Below are 21,610 nucleotides of genomic sequence, written 5' to 3'. Positions count from 1 at the left end.
ATATTCTGGGAAACACACCAGCAGGGATTCCAATCAACAGCCTCCTGCTCTCTAGGCAGGTAACTCCCCACTGCACAATAGAACCATGGGAATTCTTAGTTTGCAAAAGTGATGAGAATCTTCCAAATTCCTCTAGCCTAATTCCAGAACCACAATTTTCAGAGTTATTTAAAGGAAAGCCATTTTACCTGTAATACATACATATCTGGCTCAACAACATGGCAATGTGCCCAGCTGCCATTTTCCCCCTTCTAGATATACTATATGCTTTTGAACTTTGGTGGTGGAGAAGACTTTTGAAGATACCATGTACAGCCAGGAAAACAAACAAACAGATCATAGAACAAATCAATCCAAAATTTTCACTCGAGGCACAAATGACCAGGCTCAAAATATCATACTTTGGGCACATTATGTGAAAACCCAGCTCCCTTGAGAAGTCCATAATGCTGGGGAAAGTTGAAAGAAAGAGAAGAGGAGGACGACCAGCAGCAAGGTGGATGGACTCAATTACGACAGCAATGAATGTAGCACTGAGAGACCTTAAAGGCCAAATTGAAGACAGATCATCCTGGAGAGAATCTATCTATGTTGTCGCTAAAAGTCAACATCGACTTGACGGCACTCGATCCATCCATCCATCCATCCATCCATCCATCCATCCATCCATCCATCAATCGGATACACTGCATCTTTCATTGCTTTTGCTATTTAATTTTTGACAAGATTACACCAGACTTGTTGATTAAGATATAGTCATGTCCCATCAATACAGAGGACATGCATGTAGCTCTTATTGGCATCCAAAACATTTTTAGTTATGTGATCCATTCCAAATCATTCAGTAGCAGACATACCTCTGCCAATGATAAATATATTGGGCAGCAGTCAACTGAGGGTGTGCCTCTATCTTGTCTGCTGCCTGACTATGAAATATTAAGAAGAAATATTTCTGTTAACCTCGCTCCATTAACCTCATTTAAGGAAAGGTGTTTTAGGCAGGCTAGCCACCTTGGGAGCACCGGGCTGGTTCCCACGATCGACGGAAAGCTGGCTAAGCTCCCTTAGCCCATTTTCTGTTGATCGTGGGAATAGCCTTAATATGTAGTTTGTACAATTCTGTTGTAAAGCGTAAATGTATATAAGATAAAGATAATGACAATTTACAGCTTCAGTAACTGGAGATAACAAAATATCCCAACTGTGCTAAGTTAACACATGTTATGTAATGTGACAAAAAAAACCTTAATTGTGATAACACTTCCTGCATCTTCTGAAGTGGACAGAGTAGCCCATGAAAGCGTATGCGACTACAAATGTATTTATCTATAAGGTGTCCCAAGACTCTCTGTTGTTTTTGCTATAATAGATCTACACAGCTACTCATTTAGAATCAAGTACTGATATTTTTTTTCAAGAGTTTTGATACAGAAAACGAACAAGTAGCAACAAATGTTTGAGAGAACTGTGAACTTGGTATGACGCCATTTCCAGTCTGTATAATTTCCTGCTTGGTAGATTAATCATAGCTCCACATCTGATAGCATCATAAAAGATGTATATGGTGAAAGACATTCCAGGTATTAAAAAAAATCCTAAAAACATTTCCACTTCCCTCGATTTCTGCTCAGACATAGTAGTGGGGTGAGATTTTCCTCACTACTTGGCAATGGCAAGGCAATATGGATGACTAGCTTACCAAATAGTTACCAATGAGGCTGGTGAGTGTAAAACATATTGGATTCTAAGAACTGCAAACAGAGTTCAGCTTGTGGAACGGGCCTTTCCTGCCTTTCTCTACCTGCTGTACAATGAAACTTCCTTTACCTCCTCTGCAGTTAAACTGAAGTTGGGAAACCCTCAGGAATGACATAGAATGAGGGGGTGAGGGGCTGCAGATGGAAGGAGTAACTGGTAGCAAGCCCTCTCTGGATCCAGTCCTAGAGATCAAAGTGCTTGGGGTTTTTACACATGATTACTATTTGGAAAGAATTGACTGCAATTGTTTTTGTTTGCTTTTGCTTCGCAGTTTAAATATCTACAGGGTGTGTGTGTGTGTGTGTGTGTGTGTGTGTGTGTTTTAACATAAAATCTTCAAGTTCTCTTCCATTCATAGCTTTTAATGTTTGAGAGTTCAGGAACCGTATGAAATGTCCCATTTAAGGCAAGTTTTTGACTACAGAAGTTAAAAGTTAATAAAGTCTTGCTTGTAAAATGGGAAAAGAATGTTTCATTGACTTCTTGGGACAATTAATTTTATCTAGAAACAATTATGAGGCAACTAATTCTTCAGCTTCAGAATAATTTTGAAGGCAAAGAGTGTCTTTAATAACAATGTGGTATATGTTAAAAAGTTAAGATTTTGTTCTGCAAACACACAAATGCATACAATATCTATACTTTCAATGGGGCTTGAATGCCTCTGTGTTCCGGGTTGGGACATAAAACCCTGTTTTATGCACTGTTAAGTCAGTCCTCTATTTCTAAGGACGTGATGCTCTTCTTGGGTTTTTGTTATTGTTTTTATTAAAAATAAAAGCCCTTAGAAAGGATTAATAATGTTAATTTTGTTTATACCATTTCATAATTATGCTTCACTGTAAGCTTCACTGACCCCTAATTAAAATTGTCAGCTTTTTGGGGTAATTTTTAGGGGGTCTTTTAGGGGATATTGTTACCAAATGATATTGTCCTTCATATTGTTTAAGCAAAGTATTTTTGTATAGATCAGCCAGCCATTTGGTTTTCCTGCATTCATGTTTTACTGTAAATCCTAAGGGTGGGGGATTCTCACAACTTGCCTATAGAGTTGTAGCTGCAATTGCTGGACCCTTTCAAGCAACTTCTTATTTCTTGCCCCTTCTTGCTGACTGCAAAAGTCAAAAGCACAGTATTATGCACAGACTACTCCATTACTGTGTATATGATCTGTGTATATGATCTTACCCTTCTCCCACTAAGAAAGCTGCAACACACCTAGTAAAGCAGACCTACTTGCAAAAACCTGTTTCTGCACACAGATTGCATCTGCTGTGGTACAATCTTCAAAGTTCTCATCCTGGTACCACCATTATAAGAAACTTAGCAGTATCTAGGGTTGCCATATTCAAACTTCCCAAATCCAAGTGGCCTAATCTGCATGTTATGCAAATTATGCAACAATTAATTTGCATTTTAAAAATTTATTTGACAGATCTGTATACTTCCCCCTCCTTCTCTGCCCTCCCATGTGATCAGATCTAGAGTAAAATCCAGGCAATCCAGGCAGCACATCTGAAATCCGCATAATTCCAGGTGGAATTTAGCAGCCAAGTGGAGAAGCCAAAATCCGGGGGCTACCCTAAATTCCAGGAGACATGGCAACCCTAGCAATATCTGGTTAATATTACCAGTGCACCACTGAGGAAGGCTTTCACAGCTTTCCATTTCCAAATTATGCCGTCAGCATATTTTAGATTCACAAACTCCCAGTGGAACAGTGCATCTATCCTTGTGACACTGGTCAAGTGCAGGACATCATCCACTATGTTTATTGCCCCATTTACAAAGTGTTTAGGGGCAAAACATTGTTGATAGATCACCTTAAGGCAGGCCTGTTCAACTTTGGCCCTCCTGCAGACGTCGGCCTACCACTTCCATAATTCCTGGCAATTGGCCACTGTGGCTGGGGATTATTTGAGTTGTAGTACAAAAACAGCTGGGTGGGCAAAGTTGAGCAGGCCTGCCTTAAGGGGTTGGATGTAGAACATTTGACCTATCTTTTTGCAGATGCAATTCCTAATGTCAGCTGCCAAGTTGTCACCTTCACTATGCTTTCTTTTAAACTCAGAAAGAAATTTATAGGTAGCACAGGTTTTAGCTCAACCTAATGATGCAACCTTTCAATATGCTTTATTTTCTTCTATGTGATGTTATATTATGGCATGTGGTCACAATAATAAACTTATTATTTACTACTTACTCACAGTTTGCATCTCTTCAGTCAAAGTACTTGAATTAATTCTATTTCTGTTTTGTTAAAAAATACCAAACTCTCTGCTTTTGGTTGTTAGATATATTTGTTTGTTTTGTTTGCTCAGCCAGTGTTTGCTGCATTGGAGATGCTGGTTATTATAAATGCTTAGCCTAACTCTGCAAAGGAAAGGTAGTACATGGTTCTAAGGATTCTGGTCCTGTGAAATTGTTGTCAAATTATAAAATCCCTAACAGAATATCTTATCCATTCAGAAATGGACAATATTAATTTTATTCTGTGAGAGTCTGTCTCCTGTCTTCCTCATTCGGAGTTAAATTACTGGGCCAGCAGCATCTGAACTGTGTGGGTAGCTGACATTTGAAATTTACTCTATTTACAGGGAAGAAAATTCTTTTTCTGACAGCCATAGAAACTCACTTAAGAATTTGAAAGTCAAGTTGTATTATTTCAGGCATAGACATCAATGTCACTTGCAAGTGAGTGACAGATTACATTTGGAACATACACAACAATCCTATTTATAATACCTGAGCCAGAATAAAATCCAGTTTTTTCCTTCCATAGCTGTGTTATGTCAGCAGAACTGTCGAAAAAGGATTCAGACTAAGGTTGCTAATAAGAGATGGAAGCCTATGCTGGCCATTTGATTTATTGTGTTGTGTTTTGTTGTTGTGTTTTTTCAATGAATTTTAGTGTAAGTCACCATGAATTCATATATGAAGAATGGCAGCATATACTTCTTTTAAATAATAAATAAATTTGGAGGAAGTTTTCAGGTTCACACTATCCTCTGGGGAGTTGGATCAGTTTCCAAAATCACAAAAAGCATGCTAATACTATGTACTCAGGTCTGTGAGGCAGTACAACCTGGTAGGGACACAAAACAAACAGGACTCTGGGTGTATCATTGCCTGGAGTTGTTTTGATTGCATTAGGGTAGGATCAGGTTGGTCCATTCAGGCTATTTATTTCTTTAACACATTTTTATACTGCCCCAAACACAAGTTCCTGGGCAGTTCGCAATCTAAAAACAAAACAATTAAAACATTAACACAATTAAAACAGTCCAAAATACAGATTAAAAACTCTAAAACTTAAAACTTTAAAACTATAAACAAAAATATTTTATTCGTTTAGTCCTATGGCCTTCACCTGCGTTGCTGGCAATTTAGCCTCATCAGATATATAAGAGCACTGGGTATGCTTCCTGTTTTCCCCAGGCTCAAATTCAGTGTTTTCTCTAACAGGGGTTCTCAGATGTTGTTCACTACAACTCCCAGCATCTCCAGCTGCAATGGCCTTTGGCTGGGGATTCTGGGAGTTGTATTCAACAACATCTGAGAATTCCTATTAGAGGAAACACAGCTCAAACCACTAGTTCTGATCTACATAGCCTGAAATGGAGACTGAATGTTTTAAGGTCTAAGCTTCTGCCTAGGTGACAATTTTGCTTGCCTAAAACTGAGGTCAGAAAATTCAAGGCGGATGTGTGTGCTTCAGTAACAGAGCATTCACCCTAATGACTCAGCCTTTTCTTCTGCTACTGCTGTGAGAGGGAGAGGCCGCCTTGCAGTCAGAGGCGTAACTAGGGAAAACGGCGCCCGGGGCAAGCACTGAAATGGCGCCCCCCCCACGCCCCCCAACATACTACATTATACTTAGGTTTTTCCTCACAAGCGCCCGCCGCCGCCGCCAAGCCAGGCCACTGACTGGCCGCCAGGCGCCAGCAAAGCAATGGGGGGGCGTGGGCGGCACAGAAGGGACCGCTCGTGGGGGAGGGGGCGCCGACGCGCTCCCTTGACTGCTGCAGCGCTGCTGCACTGAGCAGGAAACATTTGTATTAACAAAAAATAAATAATAATAAAAGATATTTTTTGTCATGGCGGCGCCCCCCACGTGACCAGAAAAAATGGCGCCTGGGGCACGTGCCCCCCCTGCCCCCCCTATAGTTACGCCTCTGCTTGCAGTTCTCAAAGCTCCCCAGCAGTGGCATTTCTCTAGTGGAGGAGAGAGTCCTGTGTCCAGGGCAAGCTCTTCTCCCTTCCTTCAGACATGTCAATAGCTGTCTGGTGGAGCTGCATCCTCTGCTGAAAGAGGAGGCTGGCAATGGCTTTGAAGAACTGACTGGTTCCAGGGCTCAAGATACCACCACCCCTCCAGCCACATCCTGTGTTTCAAGTAGGGTTGCCAACTCTGATTGAAGCTATTCTTGGATGGATAGATAGAAAGATATATAGAAAGATATATATTTTTCAGTCTTTTCCCCAATATCATTAAAATTTCCAGGATCACCTCACCTTGCCTCATGGAGGAGTCACCTTTGCTAATATCTAGCTCATGAACATGCCCCCTCCTAATTGGGCAGAGTTTCAAAGGGGTGATTCTTTTTCTGTTTAGCAGGGAAGAGTAACTGTCCCCATTCAGTCCCAGTATATCACCCCTTCAGCGGCTCTTGCTGGTCTCTCTACCTTGTGTTACCTTTTAGTGTACTTTCCAGTAGGCTTATGAGATCACCCGGCATAGAGTGAGAGAGAGAGTGTGTGTGTGTCCTATCAACTTCGCACACCTGGACCAATATGAACCAAATTGAGTGCAGTTGTAGGGACACCTCAATGGTGTAGTTTATGATTATGTCAGCCACCCTGATCCAAGATGGTGGACATGTAAACTTTTGAGGCACAAGTGGGCTAACTTGTGAACCACCTAACCAATTTGAACCAAATTTGCTACAGCTGTAGGGGCACATTAGGGATGCCCTAATGGCGAGGTTTGTGGTGATATAATCCACTCCAATTCAAGATGGTGACCATTTGAACATCTGAGGCACAAGCGGGCTAATTTGTGGACTGTCTAACCAATTTGAATGAAATTAGGTACAATTGCAGCTAGTGACACACAGGGACACCTCAATGGTATAGATTGGTGTAGTGAGTGACACACAGAGACACCTCAGTGGTGTAGTTTGTAATGATGTCATCCACCCCGATCCAAGATGGCAGACACAAACATTTGAGGTACAAGAGATCTAACGTGTGGACCTCAATTTGAACCATATATAGTCCAGTTGTAGAGACAATGAAAATAAAGTAGGCTGATTAGTTCTTACTAGAACAACTTGTTAGACTGTGAGCACTTTGAGAACTGCCCTTTTCAGAACCACTTGGAAAACTCTTCTATTTAAAAGTGTTATATAAATAATGTAATATAAGGCTTCTGTGATAATTTGTTGATTTTGTTCAACAGCCTCTCAGAGAATAATGTTATGGGGTGGCTAACAAATAAAGTTGTTTTATTAATTATTATTATATTAATTTGTTTGTTCCATGCTGCCTTTCCACCTGATGGTCTTTACATCTCATCAGGCAATAACCATATTGTAGGGGATTGCACTTTATTAGCATATATTTAGGTCATTAATTTGACAACTGATTTAAGAGTGGTATATTCTAACTGGGAAAGCTAGAAACCACTAGGACTTATAATGTGAATCAACTGAGTTTCTGGCTGTACAAAGTCTACCTCATTTCTCTGAACTGTTTCAGAATAAATCAGCTGATCTTTTAGATCAGCTGATTAGGTAAACAATATATTATTATAGTGACTCCATCAGACTTACAGAACACAACAAAAGTCATAAGGCATGCAAAGAAGTCATAAAACCAAACAGCACGTTTTGTAATTGTGGCTAATTAGTGTTTTCTCTCCAGTGCCATTATAGAGAACAAGGCCGTTCAGTATTCCTAATTTAACTGGCAAGTAGTAAAGCTGGTTGTATAATATATCTTGTTACTCTATGCAATGGAGTGAGAAAGGGAAATTGTTTCATGCATACATTCAGTAGATGTGGAAATAATATGAGATGTATACCTTATCCCTTTAGTAAATGTAAAAAAAAAAATCAAGCACCTCCTTGCAGGCTGAAGATGAAGGTGTATTCTTCACATTGCTTCCCTTGCATACACCTGGCAGTCAGGGAGAAACCAGCACAGGATGAAATCGTTTGTGTCTAAGGTGACACAGGTGTGCAGAAGAAGTATATTTCCTTCCGTGCAACCACTGTGTAAATTCAACCTAAGAAAAAGTATGACTTTTGTGAGTAGTTTATGCCCTATGGGGTACATTATCCACTGAGCTTCTATTTGTACCTACTCTGGTGTAAAGCTTCTGCATTGCCATTTGCAATGCACTGGTATAGCCTCAGTACCTAGTAAACTGCAGGGGTGTTGAATGACAATACATATTATGCAAATCACTACATCTGACTGTCTGAATATTGAAGCAGAGAGTGGAATGTGGAGGCAGGGAAAACAGATGAGTTGACAACATTATTGACAGATCCAGTGTAACATAGTTAAGTGGCTCAGTAAAGTAGCAGTGCCAATGGGAGCTTTATGGCGCAGTGGAGAAATGACATGGCTAGCAAGCCAGAGGTTGCCAGTTTGAATCCCCACTGGTATATTTCCCAGACAATGGGAAACAGCTATATTGGGCAGCAGCGATAAAGGAAAATGCTGAAAGGCATCATCTCATACTGTGTGGGAGGAAGCAATGGTAAACTCCTTCTGTCTTCTATCAAAGACAACCACAGGGCTCTGTAGTTGCTAGGAGTCGACACAGACTCAACGGCACACTTTTCCTTTAAATAGTGGCTGGAACACATTGATTGGCAAGCAAGGAGGGTTAAAGCTACTTCACCACCACAACCACCACTCCGCTGCAGTACTGATCCATGAGGGAATCAGTCTGGCTGCTATTCATTACAGGAAAACATCAGGGTTAATAATGCCTAAAATGGCATTTCTATTCCATATTCCCCTAATCTGCTGAAGAGGCTCTGTGCCTGTAATAATGGAACAACAGTTGAAAATTCAACAAGGGGCAAGAATGTAAGTGACAGGAAGAGCTGCTCCTAGTACATTTCTGTCTGACATGTAGATGTAGCTGTCAAAAGTACTTGCATCAGGAAAAAAGATGGCATGGCAGCCTTCTAATGGCAACAGAACCAAAAGGCCGCCCCCTCCCACTAACTAACAAAGTGTAAAAGAAACATACTATTTTCCTGAGAAGATAAGAATTTTGAAGATAACAGTAGGAAAATATTATGCCATCAAAAAATTTTCCCCAGAAATGGGCTTTCCTTATTTCTGCTTGTCAGCACAATACAAGTCAAAAGCTGTTACTAAACATTCAGTATTTGATCGTGGGCAAGATTTTAAATAACCCAGTTAGTTTGGATAAAGAGAGTGGACTGGGTCTCACGATCCGTGAGACCCGGTTTGGGGCTGTGAGCAAGAAGGGAGCCCTGGGCAGCCGGATCGGCCACCCACACAATTGCCGGCTCCGAGACGGAGACGGCGGGGGCTGGGGAGCTCGGGGGCCACGCAGCCCCCCGGAAGCCCCAGTATGCCCTGCGCAAGCACGCAGGGCATACTGGGGAGGCCCCCGAGCCGGGAGGCAGCTTTTCACCTCCTGGTTGGGGGTCTACTCCTGAGTAGCCATAGTGCGGAGCCGTGCCACGGCTACTCACAAGCAGATTGCCCAGGTTTGCGGAGCGCTCACTCCGCAAACTCGGGCTAAGGGGCGGGCTACAGGAGCGGGTTAGCCGCTCCAGAACCACTGGGCTCAGCTGCAAGCCTGGTGGTTCTGACAATCAGCAAAAATCGGGCTATCGGAGGCTAACCCAATTTTTGCTGATCGTCAGAATAGCCCCTGTGTCTTTTAGGTTTTGATTGAAACTACTTTGCTTTGGATTGATTATGGAGACACTGGGCCCTGTCAAACACACACAACGCAAAGCCAAATTTTATTTTAACCGAACTTCTGAAAGCAAGCAGAGATTTGCTCCACAGATGATCAGCAACAGCATAATTTGTGGTAGCTGCTGGTGATTTGTTTGCCCCTACCCTTCCTAGTCCTCCTGAATGCAACCCCAGAGTTCCAAGTGTACTCAACTCCTTGCAATGCTTTACCCCATCACTCCCTCCCTTATTATTAGTTGCCAGCTTGGCATGGGCGTGGAAAAGCTGAATGAGCTGCTTCAACTCTTTTCGCCCATCCTTGGCTGATCTCGTTTGGTTGAAGCCTAGCCATCATGTAGCTGTACAAAGATGGACAGCCCTCAGCTTGCTTGTCATCACAGAGCTTATTTGCAGTAGTTAGGTTATAGGGAAAGGAGGACCCAACACAGAAAGCCATTCACAGCTTGCTTTTGGTTCCTGTAGTCACTCTGCCTTTTCCTTCCCACCTCCCCAAAACTTCTGGTCAATGTTTTCGCCCAGCATACAATGGTATAGGAGAGTTGCTGCTGCGGACTGCTTATGGTAGCAGTGACATCAGTAGTCACTAGGCAGGTTTCACCCAAGTACATCCAAAGGAAAAATCATAGAGGCTGTTTCTTGGCTGTTCTGCACCAACATCTCTGTGATTTTAATCTGTGATTTTTAATATTAAAATTTGTACACCGCCTAGAGATGTACTTATCAGGTGGTTTAGAAATATGATAAATAAACAACAACATATGCACTGTCAGAGGCGTATCTAGGGAAAATAGCGCCTAGGGCAAGCACTGAAATTGCGCCCCCTGTCCAAACATATGACACCCATCTTTCAGATAACTTTACCATAATATCAGCTGAAAAATACAAGTCAAGCTCATTAATCTTTTAATATTTCAAAAACTGTTTAGCAGTGGACGTAGCCAGACCAAAAAATGCCAGAAAACGACAAATTTCAGTATGCTGGGGCTCATGAAATATCCAAATACTATATGGAGGTGTACTTGGAAAACTAAACAGAAGTGCCTTCTAATTCTCTACTATGTATTGTAGCATCACTATTACATAAGTTGTAAAAATAAATGGAGAATTTGACTTTTTCCAGATACTCTGAAAATAATTAAAGGATATGCAGAGTAAACTGTGTCACTGCTTGGAATATATTCTAGTCTTTCAGAAAGACAGTTAAAATGAGAGAAAGAGAGCAAGAAACTCCCAGTGGGCCTTAATACGAAGGATTTCACACTGATTCAAAGACAAACTCACCATTAATAGCCATATTATTAAGACATCACATTTAACTTACTTATCACAAGAAGCAAAGTAAGAGCAAATGAATACAATCCTAGCTCATAGGCTTCAGCTCAGTATTCACAAGCCCTGATTCTTTGTACATAGTGCCAAACTGAATATGTGTACAGTGACTTATATTAAATTTAATTTTTTTAAATCTGTAGCCCCTTCAGGGGGCTTCCTAAAGGCCATGGGGGGTCTGCAAAGGTTCCCCCTCCCCCCGCTGGCCTCTAGGGCCTCGCAGGGATCATTTGAGCATGTGTGGTGGCCATTTTTAAAAATATATTTTTTTTAAAAAATGGCTGCTGAAAACAAAATGGCCACTGTGCATGCTCAAATGCTCTCTGCAAGGCCTGGCATGGCCTAGGGCCTCACAGAGGCCATTTGAGCATGTGCGGTGGCCATTTTGTTTTTGGCAGCCATTTTTTTTAAATGGCGCCCCCCCTTCAAGTGGCACCCCGGGCACGTGCCCTGCCTGCATCACCATAGATATGCCCCTGTGCACTGTTGCTCATGAATGTGCTGTCATGCAACTCTATGCAACTTTTGTGCTTGCACAACAGCACTCTTGCACAACTGTGCAAATGTTACTTTCCACCATGTGCATAACATTGCACAGTATGTCAGCCACAGAGAAGGAAGTGGGGAAGGGCTCAAACGGTCTGCCCACCTGACCTCTCAAAGTCCTTAAAAGGCCATATATTGGTGTGCATATTTGTTGTATTTTCTATATGTAAACTGCATCTGCTGGATAACAGTGTTTCTCTGTTTTTCTGTCCTACCTATTTGTGTAGTAGAGCCTGCTTTTTCCATACTAATGCTCAGTGTCCCATGCAAATCAAATAGATTTTATTCAGGAAGCAATAGCTTTTTTGATCTGGTGGTAACTGGTAAGGTAAGGGAGAAAAATAATAATATCTTGACATTTTTTCTAAGACATTTGTATTACATATTGCTACATGCTACTGTTTGGTTGTTTGCATTTTCCCATGATTAAAGAGGGATTTTGGATAGTACTTTAGTATCATTAGGAGATGCAGTGCACAAATAATGTGACCCACACACCACTGAAACTAGGGATATGTAAATTGATTCAAATTTAAATCAATTCAACGTGAATCTGGGTGATTCAAGTGATTTGAATTGAACCACCCCTTAAAAGGGCAATTCAATTCCAATTAAAATTGAATTTTTGAAATTTGATTTGCATTATATTTGAGAGCCGTTTGGCACCTTTAAAAAACCATTCAGGCCCCCTGATTGGTTAAAAAAAAATGCCAAAAAAGGGTTGAATTGATTTGAATTCACATTGAATTTTTGGACAAGGTTTTAATTTGATTCAAATTCAAAATAAATTTTTGGCATTCGATTCTAATTCTAAATGAATTGAAAAATTCATTTCGTTCACATCTCTAACTGAAACTGATAATTTGTTTTACGTTTGGCTTGTCTCATTGATAATGGCTGACTAAAATGGCAGGCATGTAGCAAGTAGCTTAAATAGTTTGTGGATTCCAATGTTAAGACATTATAAACTGATCTTAGAAAAAGATGATTTTTGCCCTAATAGGAACATAGGATGCTGCCTTCTACAGAGTCAGACCATTGGTCCATCTAGCTCAGTATTGTCTTCACAGACTGGCAGCGGCTTCTCCAAGGTTGCAGGTAGGAATCTCTCTCAGCCCTATCTTGGAGAAGCCAAAGAGGGAACTTGAAACCTTCTGCTCTTCCCAGAGCGGCTCCATCCCCTCAGGGGAATATCTTACAGTGCTCACATGTAGTCTCCCATTCAAATGCAACCAGGGTGGACCCTACTTAGCTAATGAGACAAGTCATGCTTGCTACCACAAGACCAGCTCTCCTCTCCGAAAATGATTTTATTATTATTGATTGTTTTTCATACGTTATGTTAGCTGCCTTAAGTGCTCTGTGCTCGGAGTAAACACAGGAACATAGGAAGCTACCATATACTGAGTCAGACCATAGGTCCATCTAGCTCAGTATTGTCTACACAGACTGGCAGCGGCTTCTCCAGGGTTGCAGGCAGGGATCTCTCTCAGCCCTATCTTGGAGATGCCAGGGAAGGAACTTGGAGCCTAGATACTCTTCCCAGAGTGGCTCCATCCCCTAAGGGGAATATCTTACAGCGCTCACACTTCTAGTCTCCCTTTCTTATGCAATCAGTGAGGATCCTGCTTAGCTTAAGGGGACAAGTCATGCTTGCTACCACAAGACCAGCTTTCTTCCCATAGTTATAGTTGCAGTTGTGCCATGTCATTGGTTTGCCTGTTTAGCTTATAAACTACTTTTCAGTATAAGATTCTCACGTTAAAACAATCAGACAAATCTAATACAATTCAGAATTAATACAATATTAAGACAGTAAAAAGCAGCAACCACAGCCAACAAAATCAAGCAGAAGAATTAAAATACAGTTAGAACCTGCTACAAAATATACAGTAATGCCTGGATAAATTTGAAAAGCCTTCGCCTGGCACTAGATCAGTGTTGGCATCAAGTGAGCTTCTCAGAATAAGTGACTTCTCATATATATTTGACAATTTACAATGTAGCAAACTGAAGGGCCAAATTAGGTGTGATGTTAATCACATTGTCTGGCCCTGCATATATGTATGTGTTTTAATATAAATCACAGCTGTACAGAGGGGAAATTGAGACTGCAGTGTGGAGAGAAGGGCTTGAACCCTCTGAGTCTGCCCCAATCTAGTTCTCATCCAGATTGCCCCCCAAGGCTGTCATTAACATCAATCACATCATTGTGTGCGTGCGTGCATGTGCATGTCGCATCTTAGTTTGGCCCTAATTCTCCACTACGGTGAGTTCAGAGATTATCCTGTAAACTCAATTCTCACCATGCAAATCCAAATTTCATATCAGTCATGCACAGGTTGCAGTGCATCAAGCTAAAAACAGACACGTGCTGTTGTCTGTCAGGTGCATAAAATTCCCACCAGTGTTCTTCTAGTGTTTGAAGCAGTGTTCTCTTCCCCGCCCCCCATCTGTGTGCAGAGTGAGCTTTGTTCTGGGCAGCAGTATCAAGGCAGTGTGGGCACACATGCATTCAGAGTGGGCCCTTTCTGATTCAACTTGATTGGGATCTAAAATTAACTGAGCGGACATCCAAAAACGTGAGAGCACACGCACACCTTAGAGGGAATACTGGTTTGAAGTTCTAATAAAGCAGCAAAAATAGAAGGTTTGTCAAGCTCCTGGTGAGCTAACATCCACCGGTTACATCAGCCTGGCATGTCACAAATCGTGTAGAAAAAATATACTCTGATATAACATGATTATGCACACATACCTTGCACCAAGCTCTGCAGGTGGCATCAGTTTTCATGCAGTCACTTCACCACATGGCACCTGACCTGCATCTGGAAGTCAACACATGCTGGCAGCTACCATGCTAGAAAAAGCTGTCAAAACAGGCCCTCAAGCAGCTTATTTCTGCAAATTTCTTCTGATGATATCATTTAATATGTACTTTAAAAAACCTCTAAATTATGCACAAGCAATACTTATTCCATATATATAATCGTACCCTTTATGTAAGAAGTTCACTGTGTTCTCTCTTCCTCCTCCTATGTTATCCTCAAAGCAACCCTGGATGGATTTTCAGAAACACAAAAAATCATTAATCGGGATCAATGAGCCCTGTGGAGCTGATTGCGAGATTGCAGAATTTCAGGGCAATCCTGGTCAAATCACTCTAGTTAACCAGCATTTAACTAGGAATCAGGATAAATAACTAGGATCCTAGTTTATGGCTGTGTTCTCATGACCATAATTGTGGTTAAAAAGTGTGCTCTCACAGAGTAAAGCTCTGCAAGGCAGGGATCATGGTGGGAGGGAAGGCAGGGTTCTACTTACCTCTCTCTTAGATGATTTCTGTGTGTTTTAGTGGGTGCACCACTGCACACCCACATGATCCACACTGCTTCTGACAGTGCAATCTCTGGAGGCTGGGACACCAGCACGGATCTCTGGAGACCAACCACCACCGGAATAGTTGGTCCACAGTCAATGGACACCCCCCGTTCCCATCCCCAAACAAGCCTAGACACATTATAGACTAACTTCACCCAAGACTCAGCAACATAAGCTATTTAGACAGCAAATTCAACTTCAAAAACAATCATAAAATAACATACTCTGTCTCAGTCCCACACTGAGGGCCTCTGGCACAGCCGTTGCAAAAGGGGAAGAAACCCTGAATTAGGAGGTGTTATGGAGGAGGCAAAATGAATAAATAAGCACGGCAGCTTGGCCACTGCAACAGATGGATGGTGGAAGCTGGAGGAGCCTGAGTCAGAAATTGTGGGCCCGACCCTTGATCTTTTAAGTATCTAGCAACGTCTCCAATAGGAATGCTTGAATGTAAGAAATAAACACTCAAAAAGTATGGACTCTCAACCAAATGTTACCATATATCCCTGGTGTTCATGTATTCCCTGTGCCTGAGGAAGGTGAGACATTTAAGCAGCTTTCCCCTTCCAAAGCAGAAGGGGTTGTGACTCTCTTGGGGACTATTCTTCAAGCTAAGAAATTTCCTGCTCTTTTTGTTCAAGTCTTCCTTCCCCACTCTTTGCCACTGAGCTCCATTAGCTCCACCCAACTGGTTGTCTGTTAACTGCCCTCTGAATCCACAAACATTCCATTCCATTGAGTCACACTGGGATAGTTTGGGTTTTTTCCCCTTTAGGGCCCACCCACCCACCCCCCGTCTTCAGACTGTTTGTGAAACCAATGCATCTGCAGATTTATTTTATTTATTTTATTTTTGACATTTATATATCTCTTTTCAGGCCAACTTCCCAAAGCAGTTTACATACAAGTTTCAATAAGGAACTATACATCAAGCAACATATTTAGATATTTACAATATGAACTATTATAATATTTACAGCTTGGGTTATCCCAAGTCTGCCGATACCTTCCTCTTGCTCTCAGGTGCCCCAGTTATGCATCCATAAGGATCATATCATTTCCAGCTCTTTTGGAAACAGATATGATTCCTCTCTCTTTCCTTGGCTTCATCCAGTTCAGCACAGGAAGGGAGGGTAATTTCTTTTTGAATCAGGTGAGCTAAGCTCTAACAAAAGGAGACTCTGTTTCCATAAACAGCTGATAAAAGATTGTACAGAGAAAGGTAGTAAAGGCAGTGCAAAGCAATCCAGAGGAAACAGTGATAGGCAAAGAGTGTAAAACACCAGCTAGTATGCGTTTCATACATACATTTATTAGTGATGTGCATGGAACCACTGCAGTGAGGTTTGACGCCCGGGGGGGTCTCCCTTTTAGGGTGGGAGAGGGTGCACTTACTCCTCCCACTGCTCCCCCCCCCCGCCACTCCATTTTTAGGAAACTTATAGGGGCAGCAGCATACCTCCCTGCCACCCCTTCCCCCATTCCTGGCCGGAAGTGGCCGGAAGCAGCGACTGCACGTGTGCCCGCCGCACACGGACGCACGCTGTGCACACACACACGTCACGCACGCACACCACTAACATTTATAATACAGGTAACTTTGCAATATCATATGCAATGAATGTTGAATTGTTCTGATGCAATGAGAATGAACACTGCCAAAATATGTTCTAGCCAGAGGAAAGAGATCTACCTATGCTAGTGAATTCTCTTTTTAAAAAATGAGTTGTCAGGCACGAAGTTTGCACAATACTGTTGTCCAGCTCCAGCTCCACATCCCTGTCTTCTCTACCCAGCCTGGCTAGGCTTATCGGGACAGGCCTCAGAGCAGGGATGGGGGGGACTGAGCATCACCCTGTGCCTCCTCTAGCCCAGGCTGCTTGATCCTTGTGTCTACCTCTCTCTGCTGGGGGTGGGGGCTGACACTCTCCACCAGCCCCCTTCTCATCCCAGCTCCTTATATGTCTCCTCACAGGCTATGCATCGCCTGCCCCCAATTATGGGGCCAACGCCCCTCTTTATTACCTGTAATTGATTACCCCTTACAGCTGTTGCCAATGCCTCTCCCCCTTCTCCTTTCTCCTGCTCAGATCCCCTCCCTTTGGGAGGCATGCTGCTGATGTTATCCTCGCATGTCTCCCCTTCAGTCTTATCAGAGCTCAGCTCCTCCTCCACTAGAGCTGAGTCCCTGCCTGTTGGCAGTCTTTCCATCGGCTGCCACCCGTCCCTGTCACCTTGGGCCCTCTCACCACTCCGTCCTCGGAGGTAAGAACAGCTGGCCTCGCCAGACAACTGCATAACTAGAGCCTCTAGCTACTTATGGCACATTCTAGATATGTTAACCAATAAATATTTACAATGGAGTTCACCTGTATCAATGCAATGTAAAACATGATATTACATTGGTATTACAGCAACAAGCAATGTTGTGTTTGTACATCAGGGAAAAGATGGTAATAAGAAGTAGGACTGGCATAGGTCGGAGCTAATTAAAGTTTCAGTGTATACACATACAGTGGATGTGTTTAACTGAAAGACAAGCATGATGCACACATTTGCCTTTATTGATAAATTAGCAATTATTAGCACACACAAAAACTCAAAATCCTATTTTTTACTGTCGTCTTTGGTTTTCTCAGGTTTTTCTTATGCTAATTTAAGACAGTGAAGAGTCTCTTTGGAGAGCCAGCGTGGTGTAGTGGTTAGAGTGCTGGACTAGGACTGGGGAGACCCGAGTTCAAATCCCCATTCAGCCATGATACTAGCTGGGTGACTCTGGGCCAGTCACTTCTCTCTCAGCCTAGCCTACTTCACAGGGTTGTTGTGAAAGAGAAACTTAAGTATATAGTACACCTCTCTGGGCTCCTTGGAGGAAGAGCGGGATATAAATAATAATAATAATAACAGTGGCTGACGTCCTAACTAATGAAGCACTTGAGGAAGGATGTCACACTAGTGCAAAGCTGTTGTGCAAAGTCTGGCACTTGTGTTCCAGACTAGTGTTATGCTGTTGCAAGCATGCTTTGGTTTGTGCAACTGCAGCACTTCTCATTTATTTTAAATGGAACTTTTGTGCATTTGTGCAAATTCTTGTGTTTTTAGCTCAACTATACAATCTTCCTGTACTACTGCAACTTTGCTTTTTATACAAGCACTTCATTGGTCACGATGTCAGCCACTGCCCACAAAAGACTATTATTTCACAAGTCATTACCTAGGAAATGACTTGTGACCTAGGAAAGTTTTGAAAGTTACTTTTTAATTACACACCTTTTGCAACCACAAGAACATACATGCACTTAGCAACATTCCAGAAACTAGAACGTTTGTAAATGAATTATTACAGTTGTAAATGAATTATTACTGTACAACAGACACACATAAGGACTATGCACAGCAGGGGCGTAACTACCATTAGGCAAGGGGAGGCGGCTGCCTGGGGGCCCCCACGCCTTGGGGGCCCCCCCAGAGGCAAGTCACATGTGAAGTGAGTGTGTTTGTATCAGCGAGGGGCCAATTTTAAAATTTTGTCTCTGGGCCTACTCCAGCCTCGTTACGCCCCTGATGCACAGTATTGCGTGGGCTGGCAAGGGGCGGGATCTTCCCTTCAGATGATCCACAGAATGCTGCTGGGAGCGCGTCTTGCAGCAGATGATCCACACTGTCTTCAGATGATCCACACTGTTCCAAGCAGCATGGATCTCTGGAGGCCGGGGTGATGTGGCCAAAGTGCCCAACTCATGGAGCGATACCCCAATGCATCGCACTTGTCACACATTGCATTGTGGGATATCCAGAGGCCAGGACACATCTATCATATTTGTACACTGCCCCAAACTTCTGTGTCTGGGCGGTTACAATGTAAAACAAATTAAAACAGAAATGAAAACCCTAAAACAATTTAAAACAACAAGTCTAGTTAAAAAGCTTGGGTAGAATAATAATAAAATGTGTCTTTAAATACTTCTTAAAAGTTTTCAGAGATGGAGATGCTCTTATTACAGCAGGAAGTGCATTCCAGAGTCTCAGGGCAGCAAAGGGGAAGGCCCGCCCTTCTGTAGTCACCAGACAGTCTGGTGGCAACTGCAGATGAACCTCTCTAGATGATCTCAATGAGTTATGGGACTCATAATGAAGATAATGTTCTCTTGGAAAATTGGGAGATTTAGTGCCTGTCCTGTCATCCTGTCCCCTTTCCTTCCTGCTTTCCAGCTGGGGGCGGGGGCAAGGCACAGAGTGGGAATGCCCCCAAGTGAATGTGCAGCTTGATAGGCCAACAAGTCTGGGATGGGATGTGGCAGCATCCCTGTTGCCTGGCAACTCCATAGCCACATAGCTGACAGGAGGGGTGGGGCTGGTTCTCTGAGAGGCAGCTAGTGAGAAGTGGCGAAGGCATGGAGCAGCCATGTTCTCCGGCAGGTCTGTGCTACCGCCTCTATGATTTTGGTTGGAAAACTGGTGCAAAACTGTGGTTATGGCTGTGGTTTCACACGTTTGGACATACCGTAGTTCCAACCCCTACCCCGTTTAACTCCAGTTTGGTGATACTTATGACCCAGGCCATATTCTGTGTAAGAATAAGGCTAATAGAGAGAATATGTATACATACATTGCATATATAAGAGAGAGGGAAGGAGATCTCCAACCAGTCTTCACTTCCAATTCTTTTTTGCAGTTCTTGGAATCTTCCACATATGGGGTGAGAGTGGCATCTGTAAAATCAGAAACAAAACAGCCAAGACTACAGCTCTTTTCACTGGGGTGCTTTGAAAGAATCATGCTCCCTGCCCTTCCATTTTGTTCACTGAATGAGCCTGCTTCCTCATTCAGTGAACCTTCTCCTACCTTGGAGAAGCCGCTGCCAGTCTGTGAAGACAATACTGAGCTAGATAGACCAATGGTCTGACTCAGTATATGGCAGTTTCCTATGTTCCTATGTTCCTATGAACTGCTAGAACAGAACTCTGTAGTTCTTAAAAAGCAGTTTGTTTAAATATGCAGGAGAATACTTGTTGCCTTGCCCTGGTTCCTGTAAAGTAGTCTGGGATTGGACTACAAGAGGATTTCTATAACTAAAAGCAAGTTGGCAAGAAAGACTTTTTGTTTAAAGCTGCTGTCTTCTTGACTCACTCAAAACGAACTTATCAAGGATATGCATTTATTTATCTTTTTTAAAAAATCAACATTTATGCAGTTCGGGCAAAAAGGTGCCTTTTAAAGTGATGGCTCTCCTATTTAACATGGAGAGTGCAAGTGTCCTTCTTCATGACTGTTGCTAGAGTCACCCTTGTGTGTCTTCTTGTGAGCCTCTTTGGGATATGGAACCATTTTCTTATTCCTTTTGTTATATAAACTACTTTTTCTTGAAAAGCAGTTTTTAATTTTAAAAATAAAAATAATATTTACCATAGGTATTTTTTTATCCTGCCTTTCTGGTAAACACAAGCTCAAAGTGGTATATAAACAATATCAGTAAAACCATCAGAATAAAATACAATACAGACCATAAACTAAATACAAGGATTAAAATGTTTATGAATATTACTTTGACAGCTAGTTTTGTTATAACAGATACATGGCAGAAATTGGAATTTAAAATGTGTGGCAATCCCCATGAGGAACCACAATTTCTCTGTTTCAACTTTGATTTTATTGGTGCTTACCTATATTAGATTATATTTTTGTATATCTGAAATTGTTTTGTATTGGAGACAAAACAATCTGCATTACCTGGACTACAATTAGTAGTGCAGATTGTTTTGTATTTTCATCTGTGCAGTTTGACTGGGCAAAGAGGAAAGCCAAATTCCACAGCAAAGAGGGTGTTCTGGCAGTAATATGGGCACAATCTATTTAGTCTCTTAAAAATGAATTTTAATAATATAAAATCATATCAGAACCACTTCCTCCTGAGTAGCCTTGCATAGGATTTCACTGCATAAAATCTAATGAAAATTTTGAATAAGCTCCAATTAAGTTTGGATACAAGGGGGTTAAATTATAGATATAGATGGGAAAGCAATATTGGAATAACTATTTCATGGAAATAATTTTCACGGAACAAATGGTCATGAATACAGCAAATTGTGTCTATAAGCCTGATTAATAACAATGTGAAAGAACATGCCGATATATTACACCTCACTGGCATTTTATTTTTATGATTAAAACACACAGATAATCTCCTCAGATGTTGTTGCCATTGTCATTCACCAAATTTCAATAAACCTTTTAAAGTATTTTGGATATGTCTTCCCAATGTGGGTTTTCTGGAAACAGTCAGATCTTGGTAATAAATGAAAGGAAAAGGCAGATGATAACATTTGGGGGTAATTAAGAACCCTGTTATTCATACAATATATATAAGCATGCTCCCCAACTGTTGCAAAATTATCCATCGCCTCTAATTAAAAATCCACGATACCTTCTAGAATCTATTTTTAGTTTTTGTGTTTTTATATTGGTTCTTATTATTTACTTTCAGCATTCTTTCCCGCACATGAAGCATTCTAAAGCTGGCACTTGGGAACCGGAAGTCCTGCTATCAAGCTCTGGACGACTGCAGCCCCTTGACAATAACAAACCACCTTCGTTTGCCCCTTATTCCTCACGAGAGCGT

The 21,610-nt window shown here is 41.9% G+C and overlaps 1 long non-coding RNA gene across 2 annotated transcripts; it reads right to left on the bottom strand.

The window, feature by feature from the left end:
• Positions 1-1,221: 1,221 nt before the first annotated feature.
• LOC128323276 (uncharacterized) lies at positions 1,222-21,552 on the bottom strand. Of its 2 annotated transcripts, XR_008306188.1 has the most exons (6): positions 21,416-21,552; positions 19,601-19,703; positions 14,606-14,667; positions 11,826-11,930; positions 7,883-8,047; positions 1,222-5,000 (listed from the first exon to the last, which is right to left on the bottom strand). It is a non-coding gene; the product is annotated as an uncharacterized LOC128323276 (long non-coding RNA). The 2 variants fall into 2 exon arrangements; XR_008306187.1 differs by lacking the exon at positions 11,826-11,930.
• Between the last annotated feature and the right edge of the window lie 58 nt (positions 21,553-21,610).

This window comes from Hemicordylus capensis, chromosome 4 (genome assembly GCF_027244095.1).
Source record: "Hemicordylus capensis ecotype Gifberg chromosome 4, rHemCap1.1.pri, whole genome shotgun sequence".
In the NCBI taxonomy this organism is placed as follows: Eukaryota; Metazoa; Chordata; class Lepidosauria; order Squamata; family Cordylidae; genus Hemicordylus; species Hemicordylus capensis.
The sequence above is the reverse complement of the archived record's forward strand: the minus strand, read 5'-3'. Positions and strand labels throughout refer to the sequence as shown.